Raw genomic sequence first — 14,910 nt, 5'->3', positions numbered from 1 at the left:
GGGTCTCCTTGAAACATTCTCAAACTACCAAGTGTATCATTTCTCTAAATTTGTTTATTAAGGTTCTTTAGATTCCCCAAGCAATATTTCACTGTTTTATATTTCCACTATCAGAATTATTCATTAGCTTCCTTATATACAGAAGAAAGTCTTTAGTTCCATGGCACATGTTTTAGTGCTGAGTTATTAAATATAAATGTGTTTTCAAATATCAAGCAGAACATAAAGCAACTTATTCTTGAAGAATGTATTTTTATTTATATATTTTTCTTTGTTCTCATTAATCATGTTTATATACAGATTATATGTACATGCCCGTTGTATGCATATGTCTATATATATAGCATGTATTAGTATTACAAAGCATAAGACACAAGACAGAAGATAGAAGACACCATAATTGTGCAGTCTCAAAAAGAGGAATTTATAATTCATTAAAATAAGCATAGTAAGGAAGTTACTGACTTTCTTTGAATCACAGAGTCGTACAATGGTTTGGATTTGAAGGAACCTTAAAAGATCAATTAGTTTCAAGTCCCGTGCCATGGGTAGGGACAACTTCCACCGTACCAGGTTGCCCAGGGCTCCATAGAACCTGGCCTTGAATGCTGTGAACACTGTCACAGTTGTGAATGTCCTCTCCCTAGGAGCATTCAAGGCCAGGCTGGAAGGGGCTTTGAGAAACCTGGTCTAGAGGGAGGCATCCTTGTCTATAGAAGCTTGGTTGAAACTAGCTGATCAAAAGGTCCCTTCCAATCCAAAACGTTCTATGATTCTATGTCAGTTATCTAGCCCACTGGCTACTTCTAAACCATTGTTTTTTTAGTGTGCTGGCTCTTTTGGATCGTATTTGATAGGATCATATTCATTGGCACTGAAAAGAGAGGATAGGAAACTAGCAAAGGTACTACTCTCCTTTCCATATAGGCTGACAAATCCCAGGACAAGAAGAAAGAAGGAAGTGAAAAAAGATTACCTTCTTATGACTTCACTAGCATGTACAGAAATTCAATAACCTATCAAATATTTGTTTAATATAAAATGTAGGAATAACAGAGCTTTGGATAATCATACTTATCAAATTCCCACTCATTTTTTGTTAGCTGATTCAAGACCCAGACTGTTTACAGAAAAGCCATTTGTCTTTTTGTGATTCTGCTAGATACCTTTCCTCCTCCTTTCAATGACAGTTTACTCTAAACATCATACTGTGTTGGCTTAGGTAACAAAAGTACTGTTCTGTGCCAGACAACTATCCTGTGTTTAGAGATGTAATATGCTTCTAAGGTGTATGATTCCATGACCTTTCAAATCTTGAATACGTGACTGAGGAGATTAACTAAAAACCTCAATCCTGAGGTGTATGATATTTTTTTTTTTTACTAAATTTTGTAGAAGGCATTTATTTTCTTATGTAAAATTTTTGAATAATCTGCATTTGATCTTTTCATAATTAAAATTCTAGGCAATATGCACAAGTAAAACAACCCCTAAGTATTTCCAGAGGCTATATTACATAAACAAAGAATAATTGTCAACAGTCCCATGCAAAAGTGAACCATGGTATACTGGTGATATAAAAATGATGTAATTCATGTGGATTGACCTATATATCTCATAGGTGGCTTTTTTTTTATATCGTAGGAATAATGCTATTGTGCATCTAAAGACTATACTATTCCTTATATAGAAAGGAAAACAAACAAAAAAACTCATGCACGTGCCTTCTGTGCTTGCATGTCTACTCATTGTTTTCTGTCTGATCATAAATATAAGGATCAGTGATGTTATCTTACTATATTGATAACAGCATTATGCATTCTCTGACTTTTCAGAGACAAGAAAATTAATTTTTACCATGAAAAAACTATAAGATCCATTCAACTTTTAAAAATGGTCTCCACATCCTGGTTTATATTTTTCATTTTTAATTGCATATTGTGATGTTCCTAAGGAGCTGCAGCACTACTGTTTATAAGACCTTGCCTGCTGGGGTTACTTTGCACATGCATTAGAGAGAAAAATATATTTGTGACAGTTGTTAATTAAGGAGCTAGAGAATTCAAACACCCAGGCAAGAATCAAGAAAAATATCTCTGTTTCCTAAATCCATATTCCAATTCTCCTCAAAAATAAATTAAAAACATATCAAGTGATACATAAAATCTGTTTTATTATCATAAGTGAACCTCATTTACAGCATAAAAATCTATTCCTCTATTTAATTAGTAGAATTTAGATACAAATCAGAGTTTTCTAAACTGTTGTCCCCAAATCCATGGTTGATTAACCATGGATTTAAGGTAACATATCATATAGTTCTTCTAGTCATGTTTTAATTAATGAGATATAGTTGAATTTTTGAATATTGATTGTATTCTGTTAATTTAAATCTGGCAAAAACTTCTGTTGATCAACAAATAACATCTATTTCACTGTACACATTTATTTCCAGTATTTTTTGTTTTGGATTTTTATTCCTTTGTTTGTTTTGTTTGTTTTTTCCAAAATTAAAATATTTTGTTTTGTTTTGTTGCTCTTGTTGTTGCTCTTAATTTGGTTACCTGATTTGGTATAAAGTTAAAAAGTCATGAAAAAACAGTATTTACATTTTCATAAAGTATGACAGTACAATGAATCAGGAGAATGCATTTATATTAGATGAACATTTTGTATTATGCTCTTATAACATTTTTGATACAGTACTGAAAGGTCTAGACAAGAATTCTTACAAAATTGAATAATGACATTCCTGCTTGCAAAGCTAGCTTCATATTTATTCTCGTAATCATATTGTTTTATGTATTATTTTTATAATCATATTTAAATAACTTTAAAAAGTGGCTAATAATAAGCAGGTAATAATGTCCTTTTGTTTGTTTTGTGTGAAGTAGGAATCAATATTAGGATGGATCAGCATATGAGGGACAGATCTTCAGGCTGAAATACTTACCCTTTTAAAAAAGCCTTCAATTTCTTTACAAATAGAGCCAAATTTTACTAATATGAAAAGTCATCTATGGAGAAATAACAATTTTACATTTGTGTGTGAAAAGATAAAAAAGGAAAAAAAAGGAATTTTGTTCATTTATTATTTAATAGATCACTTTTATACAGTTTGCTATTGCTAGATGAATGAGGAAAATCTAAATTTCTCCCTTTAAAATTAAATGCATAAACTGTGTCTAAAGAAATACTTGGCCTAACTCTTAATTCTTATCTTCAAGAAATCCTCTTCAGGATTCTGCAACCTCTAATTATCAATTCAAAGAGTACTGCTGTTGACACTTGCTATCACAAATATTTCACACACTATGGGAACATCTTTTTTGCTCTCTAGTTAAACTATTGTATTATAAAAGGTCTACTGAAGGTACAGATTTTTGTCATGAGCAAGCAATAGTTTCTAAGCAGTTACATGAAGTATAATATATTTAATTGTTTGAGTTTTCTCAGATATTAAGATATCTAAGTAAATGTATACTCAAGAGATTTAGATAAAGTAGTCACAACTTCTGTCTCAAATAGAATTAAAAATAAATGACAATTCTACATAGTTATACAAGCACTCAATTGAGCATGGGGCAATGATGGAGTATGGTTCATTCTCCAGTATAATTTCTTACTGTTCTTAAAAAACACAGTCCCACGGTTACAGTCTAGCTCCTATTTATGTGGAAAAACAAAAATGAATTTCTGATACTGCTTTTGGAAAACAAATGGAACTTTATCGTTGATATCCAATTTATCTCCCATTGAGAAATAAAGTATCTGCATGTATTTTTCTGTATTGAATGTATATGCAAGTATAATTTGTGCACTGAAGTGATGAATTATAACTGTTAAACAAAAATATACTACACGTTACAGCCACTGAGTAGACAAATTACCATTACGCTGTGCAAGTAATACTTCAAAAAACCCGTTTGCCACAGAGGTGAGGAGTCATATGCAGTCTGATTCATTCTGCTTTATCTATGAAAAGAAACTTTTTTTTTTTTTCAGTGTATATAAAAGAAGATCAACTTGCTAACATTCCATAAACAGAGATAAATCTGGGATTACTTTTCATTTTAGTTGGCATTAAGTATACTGATAGTTTCACACAAATCACAACTATTGGGAATTTACAGTTAATTCAATAGAGCTCTCAAATTTTTGAAAGAAAACCAGTGATAGATCTTTTGCTGCTGTAAACCAACAAAGATATAACAAATTTAAACATGGCTACACTGCCTTATAATTGTCATATAGTATATATGTAATATATATTCATGCAATCAAGAGCTTTATTGGAACAACATAAGTCAAAGGTGATTACTGTTAGAAGTGTAATGGAAACTTTTGTTGGTTTGGTTGTTTTATGTAATACAGTAACATTTGAAAAGTTCTTCAAGAAAGTTTACAGGAGTATTCTGAATGGAGATTCAGAACATTTTTCCACCGGTCCTCTATTAAACACCTGTTTCACTCTCAAACAGCCCAAGGGAAAATTCAAGGAAGAACAAAATTTTATTTGATTTTTAACTTGAAAAATAAAGAACGTCATAGGTTTTCAAGAACACTGATGAGTAATGTTAAAAACAAACAAACAAACAAACAAAAAAACAAAAACAACCTCCTTTGCAAAACGGGATAAAATCTTAAGAACTCCTGTCAATTTGAGGAAAAAGTAACAAAAAAGAAGCCATTTGTTCAACCCACATACAAGTATTTAATGTACACATTTATATAATTTGTTGGATAATTAGACAATTTGTTGAAAGGATTTGGTGGAAGCATGATCTAGGAGAGATCTGAGTTTGTGCTGGACACTCAGTTAAGAGCATAGATGGATGAAATGGGTGCTGCACCACTACTAGATGTGCCCTAATAGCAAACACCTCACTTACCTGCATCCAGACACTCATGACATTTACTGAATCAACAGTTTTCAGGTTATTTTTTTTTTAAATATTCATTGAAAAAAATTCATATATTCATATTAAATACGTGCAATTTCACTGATACTTTTCTTTTCCAATCTTTAACAGTAAATACCATGATTTTCTTGTTAATTTCACCTTCTACTTCTTCTAAATGTCAAAGCATCCTAAGCTTGCCACTTGTTACAAGCTGAACTGTGTCTTACATTAAAACAACTAAATCTAACAAACAAAAAAAATATAAGAATGTATATTTTCCTCTGTCTTACATATTTCCCTTGCTTCCTCACAGCATGGTCCTGAAATCAACTTCAGCCTCCCTGGAGCAATTGTCTGTATTTCCCACCTGCTACAGCTTTGGTTTGTGCAACAGTTTCCAAACTGTTCAGCCTGCACCATTTTCTCTGTAGTATTAATTTTTCCATAAATATGAAAAAGTAGTTAACTGTTGCAAACAATAATAATATAGCATACATGCCAGTATATTGTAACTGTTTCTTCTATCTATGTGGGTTTTTTGAAGGTTGCTGAAAGAAGATTTGGAAAGAACATATACATTACATCATGGTTGTCCAAAATTTTGGCCTGCCTAGGCCATACTGAGCAAATAATTGTCTGGGGCCATCTATCAAATAAATAAAATAGTTAATGTATATAAGTAAACATTTAAAGATACTTTAATTAAAACATATATTAAAAATGCAATAAAAACGTAAACAGTGTGATATTTGACATTATTTTTGTGAAAATAATGTATCAGATTGGTTCATCAGAAATAGCCACAATTTTTAGTGAGTTCTCAAGGTGTTCATCAGAGATTTTTGATGAAATTTTACTCTTCCTTTGTTTCATCCTTGAAAACAACTGTTCACAAATGTACTGCCAAAGAGCAATGCCATGAACAAGGTGTGACTGTGAAGTGAGGAATGTTATTGAGCCAGTACTAATTATAATTAATAATGCAATTAATAATAATTAATAATACAATTATTTCCCACAACTTAACTTAGCATTGCATCGTGCCCTCCCTGTGTCCTGGTTTCAGCCCAGACATTGCCCATTGCACACCACTGTTTAGTTGTTGTGTGCAATGGGTGTGTGGCTGGAGGCAGGCCAAGCAACTCAGCTAGGAAGACCTGCCATCAAGATGGCATGGGGTAAGAGTAGACAGAAAATGTGAAGGGTTAGACCACAAGTGGCACATAGTTTGCAGTTTGAAAATACCTGGCTTAGATTTTGAAATAGGAACAGAACAGTAATGTAGGATTAAGAAAACGGTGCTATCACTAGCAGTGTTCACTTGTCAAATAAAAACATTTCCACAAACCATGAAGAAATAGAGAATGTTTTAAATCCTGTGTAGTATGAAAGTCACAAGACAGAGACCAGTTAGAAAAGTGAAGTAAAACTCCTTAAATCCCATCATGAAGATTTTGATAAGTGGTGCTTCAGGCATACTTTAAGAATCTGAAAACAAAACATATGAAAAATGCTCATGGACTTCAAAAAAATTGTATCCATATATACACATTCTGGGACACATTATCTTTACTTTTCATAGATTTTATGAGGTGTTTCTTATAGAGACCATCCCAATTGGATTCCCTCTTTAAATTTGTTGCATTTTTTTTTGCTTTCTTTTTCCACAGTTTTGCTTTCCCGTAGCTTCAGTCACCTCAGCACTACCCACCTGACTCCTTATCAGATCTTTCTTTGGAGATAATTAGTGTGTTTTCCTATGCTCTTCAGGGAGTGCCATTATGCTTTACTTCTACTGTTTATCCATTTCAGGCTATGCTCTCAGATGCATTCAGCCAGAGGGGTCCTCCACACATCATGAAGCGGGAGGGCAAGGAAAATTTCCATACATTGCTGCTGGATCCTCTGCAGCCATATCATCTGACAAAACAGTACCTCCACAGTAAATACTTAGCAGCGAGTTAGTCTATTAGTATAATCATAGTCAATTAATAAAAAAAAATAATTGTTGTAAAACAGGCAGGTCAAATGTTGGACAGTGCCAGTTACCACTTACATTAGACTCAGAATTTCCAGAGTTACGTTAATTTCATTACCTTACACAAATATAAGAAGAGTTGTGAAATACTGACCTATATTAAAGGATTTACCGGGGTCAGATTATGACCTTTTTTGCTTCTTTCTTCTGTGAAAACATCCACCAAAAAATCCACAATAAATAAATAAATAAATCTGGTCCGTAATACTTTAAATCCAGTGGCCCGATTAAGAGTGATATGCAATATGCAGTCTCTTTCGCTGTGACCAGGGATTAGGTTTTCTAATTTATTTCTGGAGTGGGAGGCTAGAAGAAAAGAGATTGTGTCTGTCCATACAATCACAGTCTGTATTAGCTAAGTTAGAATCAACTCTACCATCTGAAGTGAATATTTTAACTATCAGGCAATTTCCCACTCTGATCTAATTCCATCATTCTGTCTTCCCTACCTGTCTTGGATCAGAGAAAGCTTCCTGCTTAAGATATTATAAAACCAATATAGTTCTGCATCTGTTCTGGTACATTTGTGCTTATATTTTATAATGATAATATGAATAACAAGATATTCTTCAACTTTTTTTTTTCTTTATTAATCTTTCTGCTAATCAATTAAAAATGGCAATATCTAAATGGTATACAAGCTCCATCACATTCTAAATAATAAATGAGTTCTCATCCTAACCCTACTCATTTTAAATACAGATATTTTTATCCTTGGTAGAAGCATGTAGTTTATGTCTATTTGCCAGTTATGAAATAGAGGAGCGTTTTTGGCATTCATTAACATTCATTAACATGCTACTTAGAGGTCTGCATCTCTTTAGGTCTGGCTCCCTGAACCAATGTAGATATTTGTTTAATTATTTTACATTTACTGAAACTGAAACCTTTCAGACATTCACTAAAATTGAGAGGTATCTCATATACTAAGGCTTTGATAGGAAATAACTGTTGAATAGATGCAGTCTTTAGTAACAAACAGCTCCCTTCCACTCCATTTCATTCTACTCTATTATGTTCTGTTATGTTCAAAACAATCCATAAAATAAATCCTTCATATTCTTTCAGCAATGTTTCTTTTTCACATCTAAGCTTAATGAAGTCAATAATAATTTTCTTTTAATTCTAAACTTTATAAAAACAAAACCTCAAATGTCTATGTTGCTGGTCTCCTGAAATAAACCTTTCTGAAGAGCGATAGGCTGGCTATAGTTGGCTGATGTCTCTTACTCATAATGGAAAAAAAATCTTACAGTGCAAGTGCATGTTTTCACATGTCTACCTAGTGAAGTAATTTACAGTATTCAATATTATGATCTTTAGAACCAAATATATCATGATTGTCACTTCTGAAAGACCTAGTTTGATATCTGGAGGGGAAAAAAGGCACCTCAGGATCTCAGCTGAAACAGACACCTTAGCTCTCAGGTTTCAGTGTCTTACTCAGAGTTTTAGTGGCACAGTTACATTCACTTGAAATCTGTGCCCTTCAAACTTCCCCTGAAGTTGTAGTTATGAGTCATTCCAGGTTGCAATTGGAGAGTGAAGGAAAATGTTTGCAAGTGGAGATTACATTGTCAAGTATGCCAGGAAGAAACAATGATGCCTTTTTCTGCACAGTATTAGAGATGAGAACATTCAATCTTTCCCAGGCTGAGTGGAAACTTGCAGCCCCTTGTACTCTTGAGAGGCATGGTTAGTGAGATAGACAGCGCACCTCTAAACCTCATCTGCTGTTCCCGATCAAAGTGTGCCTTGAGGTTTTATTTCAACTGATGAGAAAGAGTCAAACATTATTTTGATCAGTGTCTACAGGTACTAAGCTGAGAGCACAGCTGGAAGAGGCACAGCTAGAAGAGGCTAGAAGAATGCGTGCAGAAGCACCACAAGGCACAGTTGTCATCTGTCATCACAGTCAGCACTGTAGCAACTCCCCTGACATGGCAGAGCCTTGACCAACACCAAATTCTGTAGGTCAGGGCTGTGAGGTCACCAGTGCCTCTTGCTGAGGCAGACAGGCTCTTCACCTGCAGGTTATGTGCACTGGGGGAACCCCTGATTTGCAAAAGAAGATGCAAGTGGAGGTGAGTAGGATGTGTGTTGATGAATATGAACATGACCTGAGCTTCACTGAAATTTTGAAGGTAAAAAGACCTGAGTTCCACAGCATTAACAAAGTGGAAACAGGTAGGATCTGTGTCTGCTGTGTTGGGAATGGACGGTAAAGACTGGAAGATCCTTTACTGATCAATTAATATCACAGAATACAAGCATGTATTCTGTGAAATTAAGCGATACCACTTATATACCAATATACCTGAAAGCAATTTGCATTTCTGCAAGTTTGTCATAGTGGTGGCTATAATCAAGGTCCTAAATTCTTCAGGCTTAATTTTACAACCTCTGAAGTAAAAGAGAACACTTTAAAGACAATATCACTTGAATAGTTTTGTTTGTTTGTTTGTTTGTTTGTTTGTTTTCATCCTTACTACTGTTAACCAGTGACTCTCTCTGAGGTGCTACGGTCTATTTAATCAGAGTAGAATTTACCCTGGGTCCATAAGAAGACCATTTACTTCCCATTTTATACTGCCCTGCGCACACAATTGGAACCTAAATGTCTGTAGACTTTGTACTTGCCTTTTGAAAAGGATGAATTCACTATGAACAAAAAATAAAGATGCCCACTACGCAATCCTCTAGTATAAAAAAATATCCTTCCTGTAATCATTACACAGGGGTGAGCTGTTTCTGTAGCCATAGCAGAAGAACATTCCTACCACTGATCCATTATAGGTTACTGTGAAACGGTTTGTGTCAGGGCTTATATCTTAAGGAGATATAATAGTCAGAAAACATCATGTCCTAAAATATACAAAAACAACTTAGAATAAGGAATTCTCCAGCCCTACGTTTTGTTCTCTTTGTAATTTTGTGGATCTCCACAAATGTAAGAAGTACTCTTCAAGTAATAAGTAATCAAAAGATTTTAGATATGATTATTTGAAATGGAAGCAATTCAAAGTTTTAACTCTTTATTCTTGGATACATAACCAAAAGACAGAGGGTATGAGGTCTTCATCTGACCCCAGTCATGTTTTTTTATTATTAATACAGGAGTTCTTTGACATTTATTCCAGAGTTTAACATCTCGTGCAGATAATCTCTTCCAGGATCATTATTCTAATGTTGTTTCTAGCATGTACTGACATCTGGGATGAGATAAATCTCTTTCAACTTTTTACATTCAAGATGGAACTAGCATGGAAAGTCAGGTACCTAGATGTAGTGGTATCCCATCGGATCTCCAGTCATCTTTCCAGCCCTGTGCCAGCCTGTGATATCAGGATATCTTGCAAAAGACTAGATATAATCCTAGCGTGTATTTACTGTCAAAGATTAGAAATAGGCATTCCACTCTGTGAAGAAAAACATCACAACAGTGAAGATGGATGAAATAGTAAGCAACTCATCTTTTTCCCCCTACCGGTACTGAAAAATAACATAGTATGAGCTTAGATGTAGATATTCATATTCTACATTTCTGAGTTTGGTGGATAAAATTGGAAACCACATATGCTGTGTCAACACTGTGTCCACCAAATCAAGAGAAGTTTTTATCTCCCTCTACTGGGCACTGGTGAGGCTACATCTGCAGACTGTGTTCAGTTCAGGGTCCTCCTTTTCAAGAAAAACAAAAAATGTAGATCCCCAGAGGAAAAATTACCAGGGTGTTCACAATCCAGCTAGCATCATGTTGGGTGAAAGGCCAAGAAAGCTGGGATTGCTTAGTTTAGTAAGGAGGAGGCTAAACTGCAGTCTAACACAAACTGCAGTTATCTGAAGGGCAACTGCTAAATCCTGGATTTAAACCTTTCTGTTCAGTGCAAAAGGCACTAACAGGATGGTCAACAGGTGCAGATTGCAGCCTCAGAGGGTCAAGTGACCAGAAAGAAAATTCACTGTGAGCTGTGCAGAACTGGAGGTGCTATGAAATTTCCTTCCTTTCAAAATTAGATTAGGCAAAGCCATGCTAAGTAGTCTGATTTACTGTTGGCAACAGTCCTGCTTCAAGCAAAACATTGGGTGAATGATCCCCAGAGACCTCCTCTAGCCAATATTTCCACAATTCTGAGATGTTTAAAACATTACATCTTATTATAAATTGTATAAATGCATAAATTGAAATCAAATTTAATAATTTATATTTTGTATTCAATCTTAATAGTAAAATATTGGCTTCATAAGAGTTGAATGAGAGTTTGTTCCTAACTGTTGTGAGGCTGAGAGATAGTGCTACCTGTTACAGAGGGAAAGCAGAGTAGTGCTTGAACTTGTTTTATAGAAATGACAACCTCAGAATAAAGCTTGAAACATCACTAATGGTAATCTTTTCCTTCTCATTCATACTTCAGTGAATGTCAAATATAGTTGTTGTAAAAGATGAGAAATGAAAGAGCTTGGTTTGTTTGACAGAGGTAAATATGGATTCAGCATCTATTCACTGTTGAAAAATTCACTTTTAGGAATCTAATGATGATCTCATATTTCTAACAAAATATGTGTTGAAAGAGTAAATTTTCCAACTAAAGAAAACACAGAGATGTAAATCTATTTTCTGTACTGTAATACAGTTTAAAAATACTTGTACTTCAAATTCCATAACTTCATGCATATTAACAGGATTATTTATTTAGTACCTGGAAATTACATATTTAAATTCCAACAAAAATTACCGAAAGAACCATCTTCAGAAAAATATCTAAATATAGATTACTTCATTATCTGTAAATCAGTCTCAAAAAAAGGTACAGCATGTGAAATGGGAACCAATTGACTGGTTAAGTGCTGTGCCACTTGCAATCAGAAGAAATAACAATTACCACAATAACTGCTAATCCTAAGAAGTCAAAGCACAGTTAGGCAGCCACTAAATTCTATTATGAATTGTGATTACTATTATCAGACTTCTTTCACAAAATGATGGAATGGAAATGTTATGAAAGCTTTTTAGAAGCTAGAGCATAGCTTTATACTGTGCTACTCAAGAAAAAAAACAAAACAAAACAAAAAAAACCTGTAAGTTCAGAAAACGCTAACTGGTTTTTCTCTTTAATAATAGTCTCAAATGCTGAGATGCTGAGATGTTCATTTTTTTTTTTTCCTGAAGTGAATTAGACTAAAAATGAAGAAATACTTTAAACAGTGAAGATGTGTAATAATGCTTTGTAATTAGCAAATTAGTACAGTTTGCAGATAAATATGTAATTTACTAATGTATGTATGTATTTGCAAGTATATGACACATTCTATTACTACACTGCAAAGAAAAAGAATTATGACTATGACATAAAATTACAGGATCATTAAGTCCGGAAAAGACTTGTGAGATCATCTTGTCCAGCTGTATACCTACCAGCAATACTGCCCAGTAAACCATGTCCCTAAGTACTTCATCTACCCTTTCCTTAAACACTTCCCTGGGCAGCATAAATATATTTACATGAACTTATAACTTAGGAAATGTATATATGTATTGAAAGCATAATTTTATTAAGTAAATTGGAATCACCTTCACGAATCTTTATTTTTGTTATTTGTTTTTCTTTTACCCATGTAAGACATTAAATAAGTCTAAAGACAACGGAGTGAATTTCATAGCTATAAATCCAGTCCAAGCACTAAAGCATACTTATTTTCCTGACTAAAGAGTTTTGATTCTTGAGATTTCTTACATACTGCCACATGTTTATTTTCTAATGAGTTATCTATGGAACAAGTTATCTACACACATACTTCTTCCACACAGGCTGCAGAAACATTTATATAAACAATATAAAATAGTGGTCATTCACTTAGTCCTCCATCTTGACTCGAACAGCAATTTCATTGAAAAACCCTACATGCCAACCAAAAGAAATTCATCCCTCAATTTTCTCGTAAACGCTTGTAAACAGTTTCTTGGGAGTGATTTCCTAATTTCATCCAACAAATTCAATTGAATAATTTCCTCAACAGAAAAGGAATCTGTATTGCTTCACTACTGATCCCTTTTCTGAAAAGCATGTGGTGATGAACTACATTTGCTATGAGAATTTGAGCTCTCCAGGGCTGGAAATGAGTTTCAAGTGTTTTCCTGAAACATTAATATACTTAGAGAAATTCCTTGGTCCCAGCTTATGATGACTACCTCCTACAATTAATCCTACTCATCTGCCTGAACTGGTGACTGTCATTTGCTGCTTTATTTTATGCAAATTCTATATTAATTAGCTTTATGCTTCATTCATTCAGAAACTTCTGTAAGCAATTCTCAGCCTGTCAGCTGCTTGAGAATTGCCTGGCTGTGGTGGCAGTGGCATACTCACCTGGTTGGCGGCTGTACCTGGAGCTGAACAAGCACCAAGATTTTATTCTTGACTAATCAAAAGTAACTGAATAGTGGAGTATTGTTTTGTTGTTGTTGTTTTGGTTTATTTGTTTTTAAAATCTTTTACAGCTGGGGATAGGAAATGTGCTGTGAATTCATTATTTGGTTCTATGAGATGAATGTTTTATCCTCAGCCTGAATTTGATCTGCTGTCTTCTGTTCAAGGACCCATGCTCTCTAGGAATTATTGTCTTTGGCTTTCCTACTGTATGTTTAATGTCCAAGTAGTAGAAAATGCCCTCTGTGCATAGGCCTAAGTCATCAGGTCTGTTCTTCGGTGTTTAATGCATTATCTTTTCTTCCACTCTACAGCTTACTAGCTACAGAATAGGGCAGTAAATTTAGGCAAAATTACATAGAGTACATGTGCATGCAATTAAGCATAAGGTAGAGATAAAAGTAACGTATGCAAGCTATCTTAAAATTGTGTCCTGATCTCAATTTCTATCTATCTTACATTTCTGATAAAAACTCTTTTATTTAGGGTTTCAGAATATTAATTAATTAAAACATTTTTTGAAAGTCAGCACTTAATTTATTATTCATTTCCTTCCCCAGATTTCAAATATATCAACAGTGCAATGGATCTTCCCGAAACCCTACACTAAGAACATAATTCTTAGTACACTATGACAAAGAGTTATATGTGATGTTATAGGAAATGTGTTTCCTGATATTGCTATCATGTATGTTTAATGTAAGAAATAAATTTCAAGTTCCTAAAAATCTCATTTTCCTTTCACTGATTTTTAAAAATTGACTTCCTGCTCTATTTATATTATAACTGCCCTGACAATCAGTTTGCAATTTACTTGTATAATAAGTGATAACATTTCTATTTCTAATAACTTGTTTTATAAAAATAGAATATGGAAAGAAGCTTCTTGTTGTGACAACATTAAGAATTCAAACTACTATCTATTAAAGGAAAATTAGTTCTTACAAGTGATCCAATTCCTATAAATTTTCAGGTAAGTGTAGCAGAAATGTTAGCAAAGATAAGAGAAGCATTCTAGAAAGCCAGAAGTTTTCTTGAAATCAGTAATTACTTAATATTCAAGCTCAAATAGAGTAGATTTACATAAAATAAAAGTCTTTTACAATGAGGTTGATGAGGCACTGGAACATGTTGCTGAGTTATGTGATTGATGCCTCATCCCTGGAGACTTTCAAGGTGAGGCTGGATAAGGCCCTGGGCAACTTGATCTAGCTGTGGTGTCCCTGTTCATTGCAGGGGAGTTGGACTAGATGGTCTTCAGAGGTCTCTTCCAACTCTAAGTGTTCTATGATTCTATGATATTGACTGGGATCACAGGTATGAAAGATTAGGAAGACTGATTCCAAAGGTAATACAAGATTGGTTTCTTGCACAATTTACTTGAAATCTTTATTAAAAACAGAACTTCAACCTAAAGGTGTTCTATGTTTTGGGATTGAAAATTACTCTTATTTTAAAAACAATAGAAGAGGAAGATACGTCTGTTGCCTGAGCAAAGCACAGGTTTAATGTTTACTAATAAAAGAGACTGTTTTCTTTC

The sequence above is a fragment of the Gallus gallus genome, chromosome 1, assembly GCF_016699485.2.
Source record: "Gallus gallus isolate bGalGal1 chromosome 1, bGalGal1.mat.broiler.GRCg7b, whole genome shotgun sequence".
Classification (NCBI taxonomy): domain Eukaryota; kingdom Metazoa; phylum Chordata; class Aves; order Galliformes; family Phasianidae; genus Gallus; species Gallus gallus.
The sequence above is the reverse complement of the archived record's forward strand: the minus strand, read 5'-3'. Positions refer to the sequence as shown.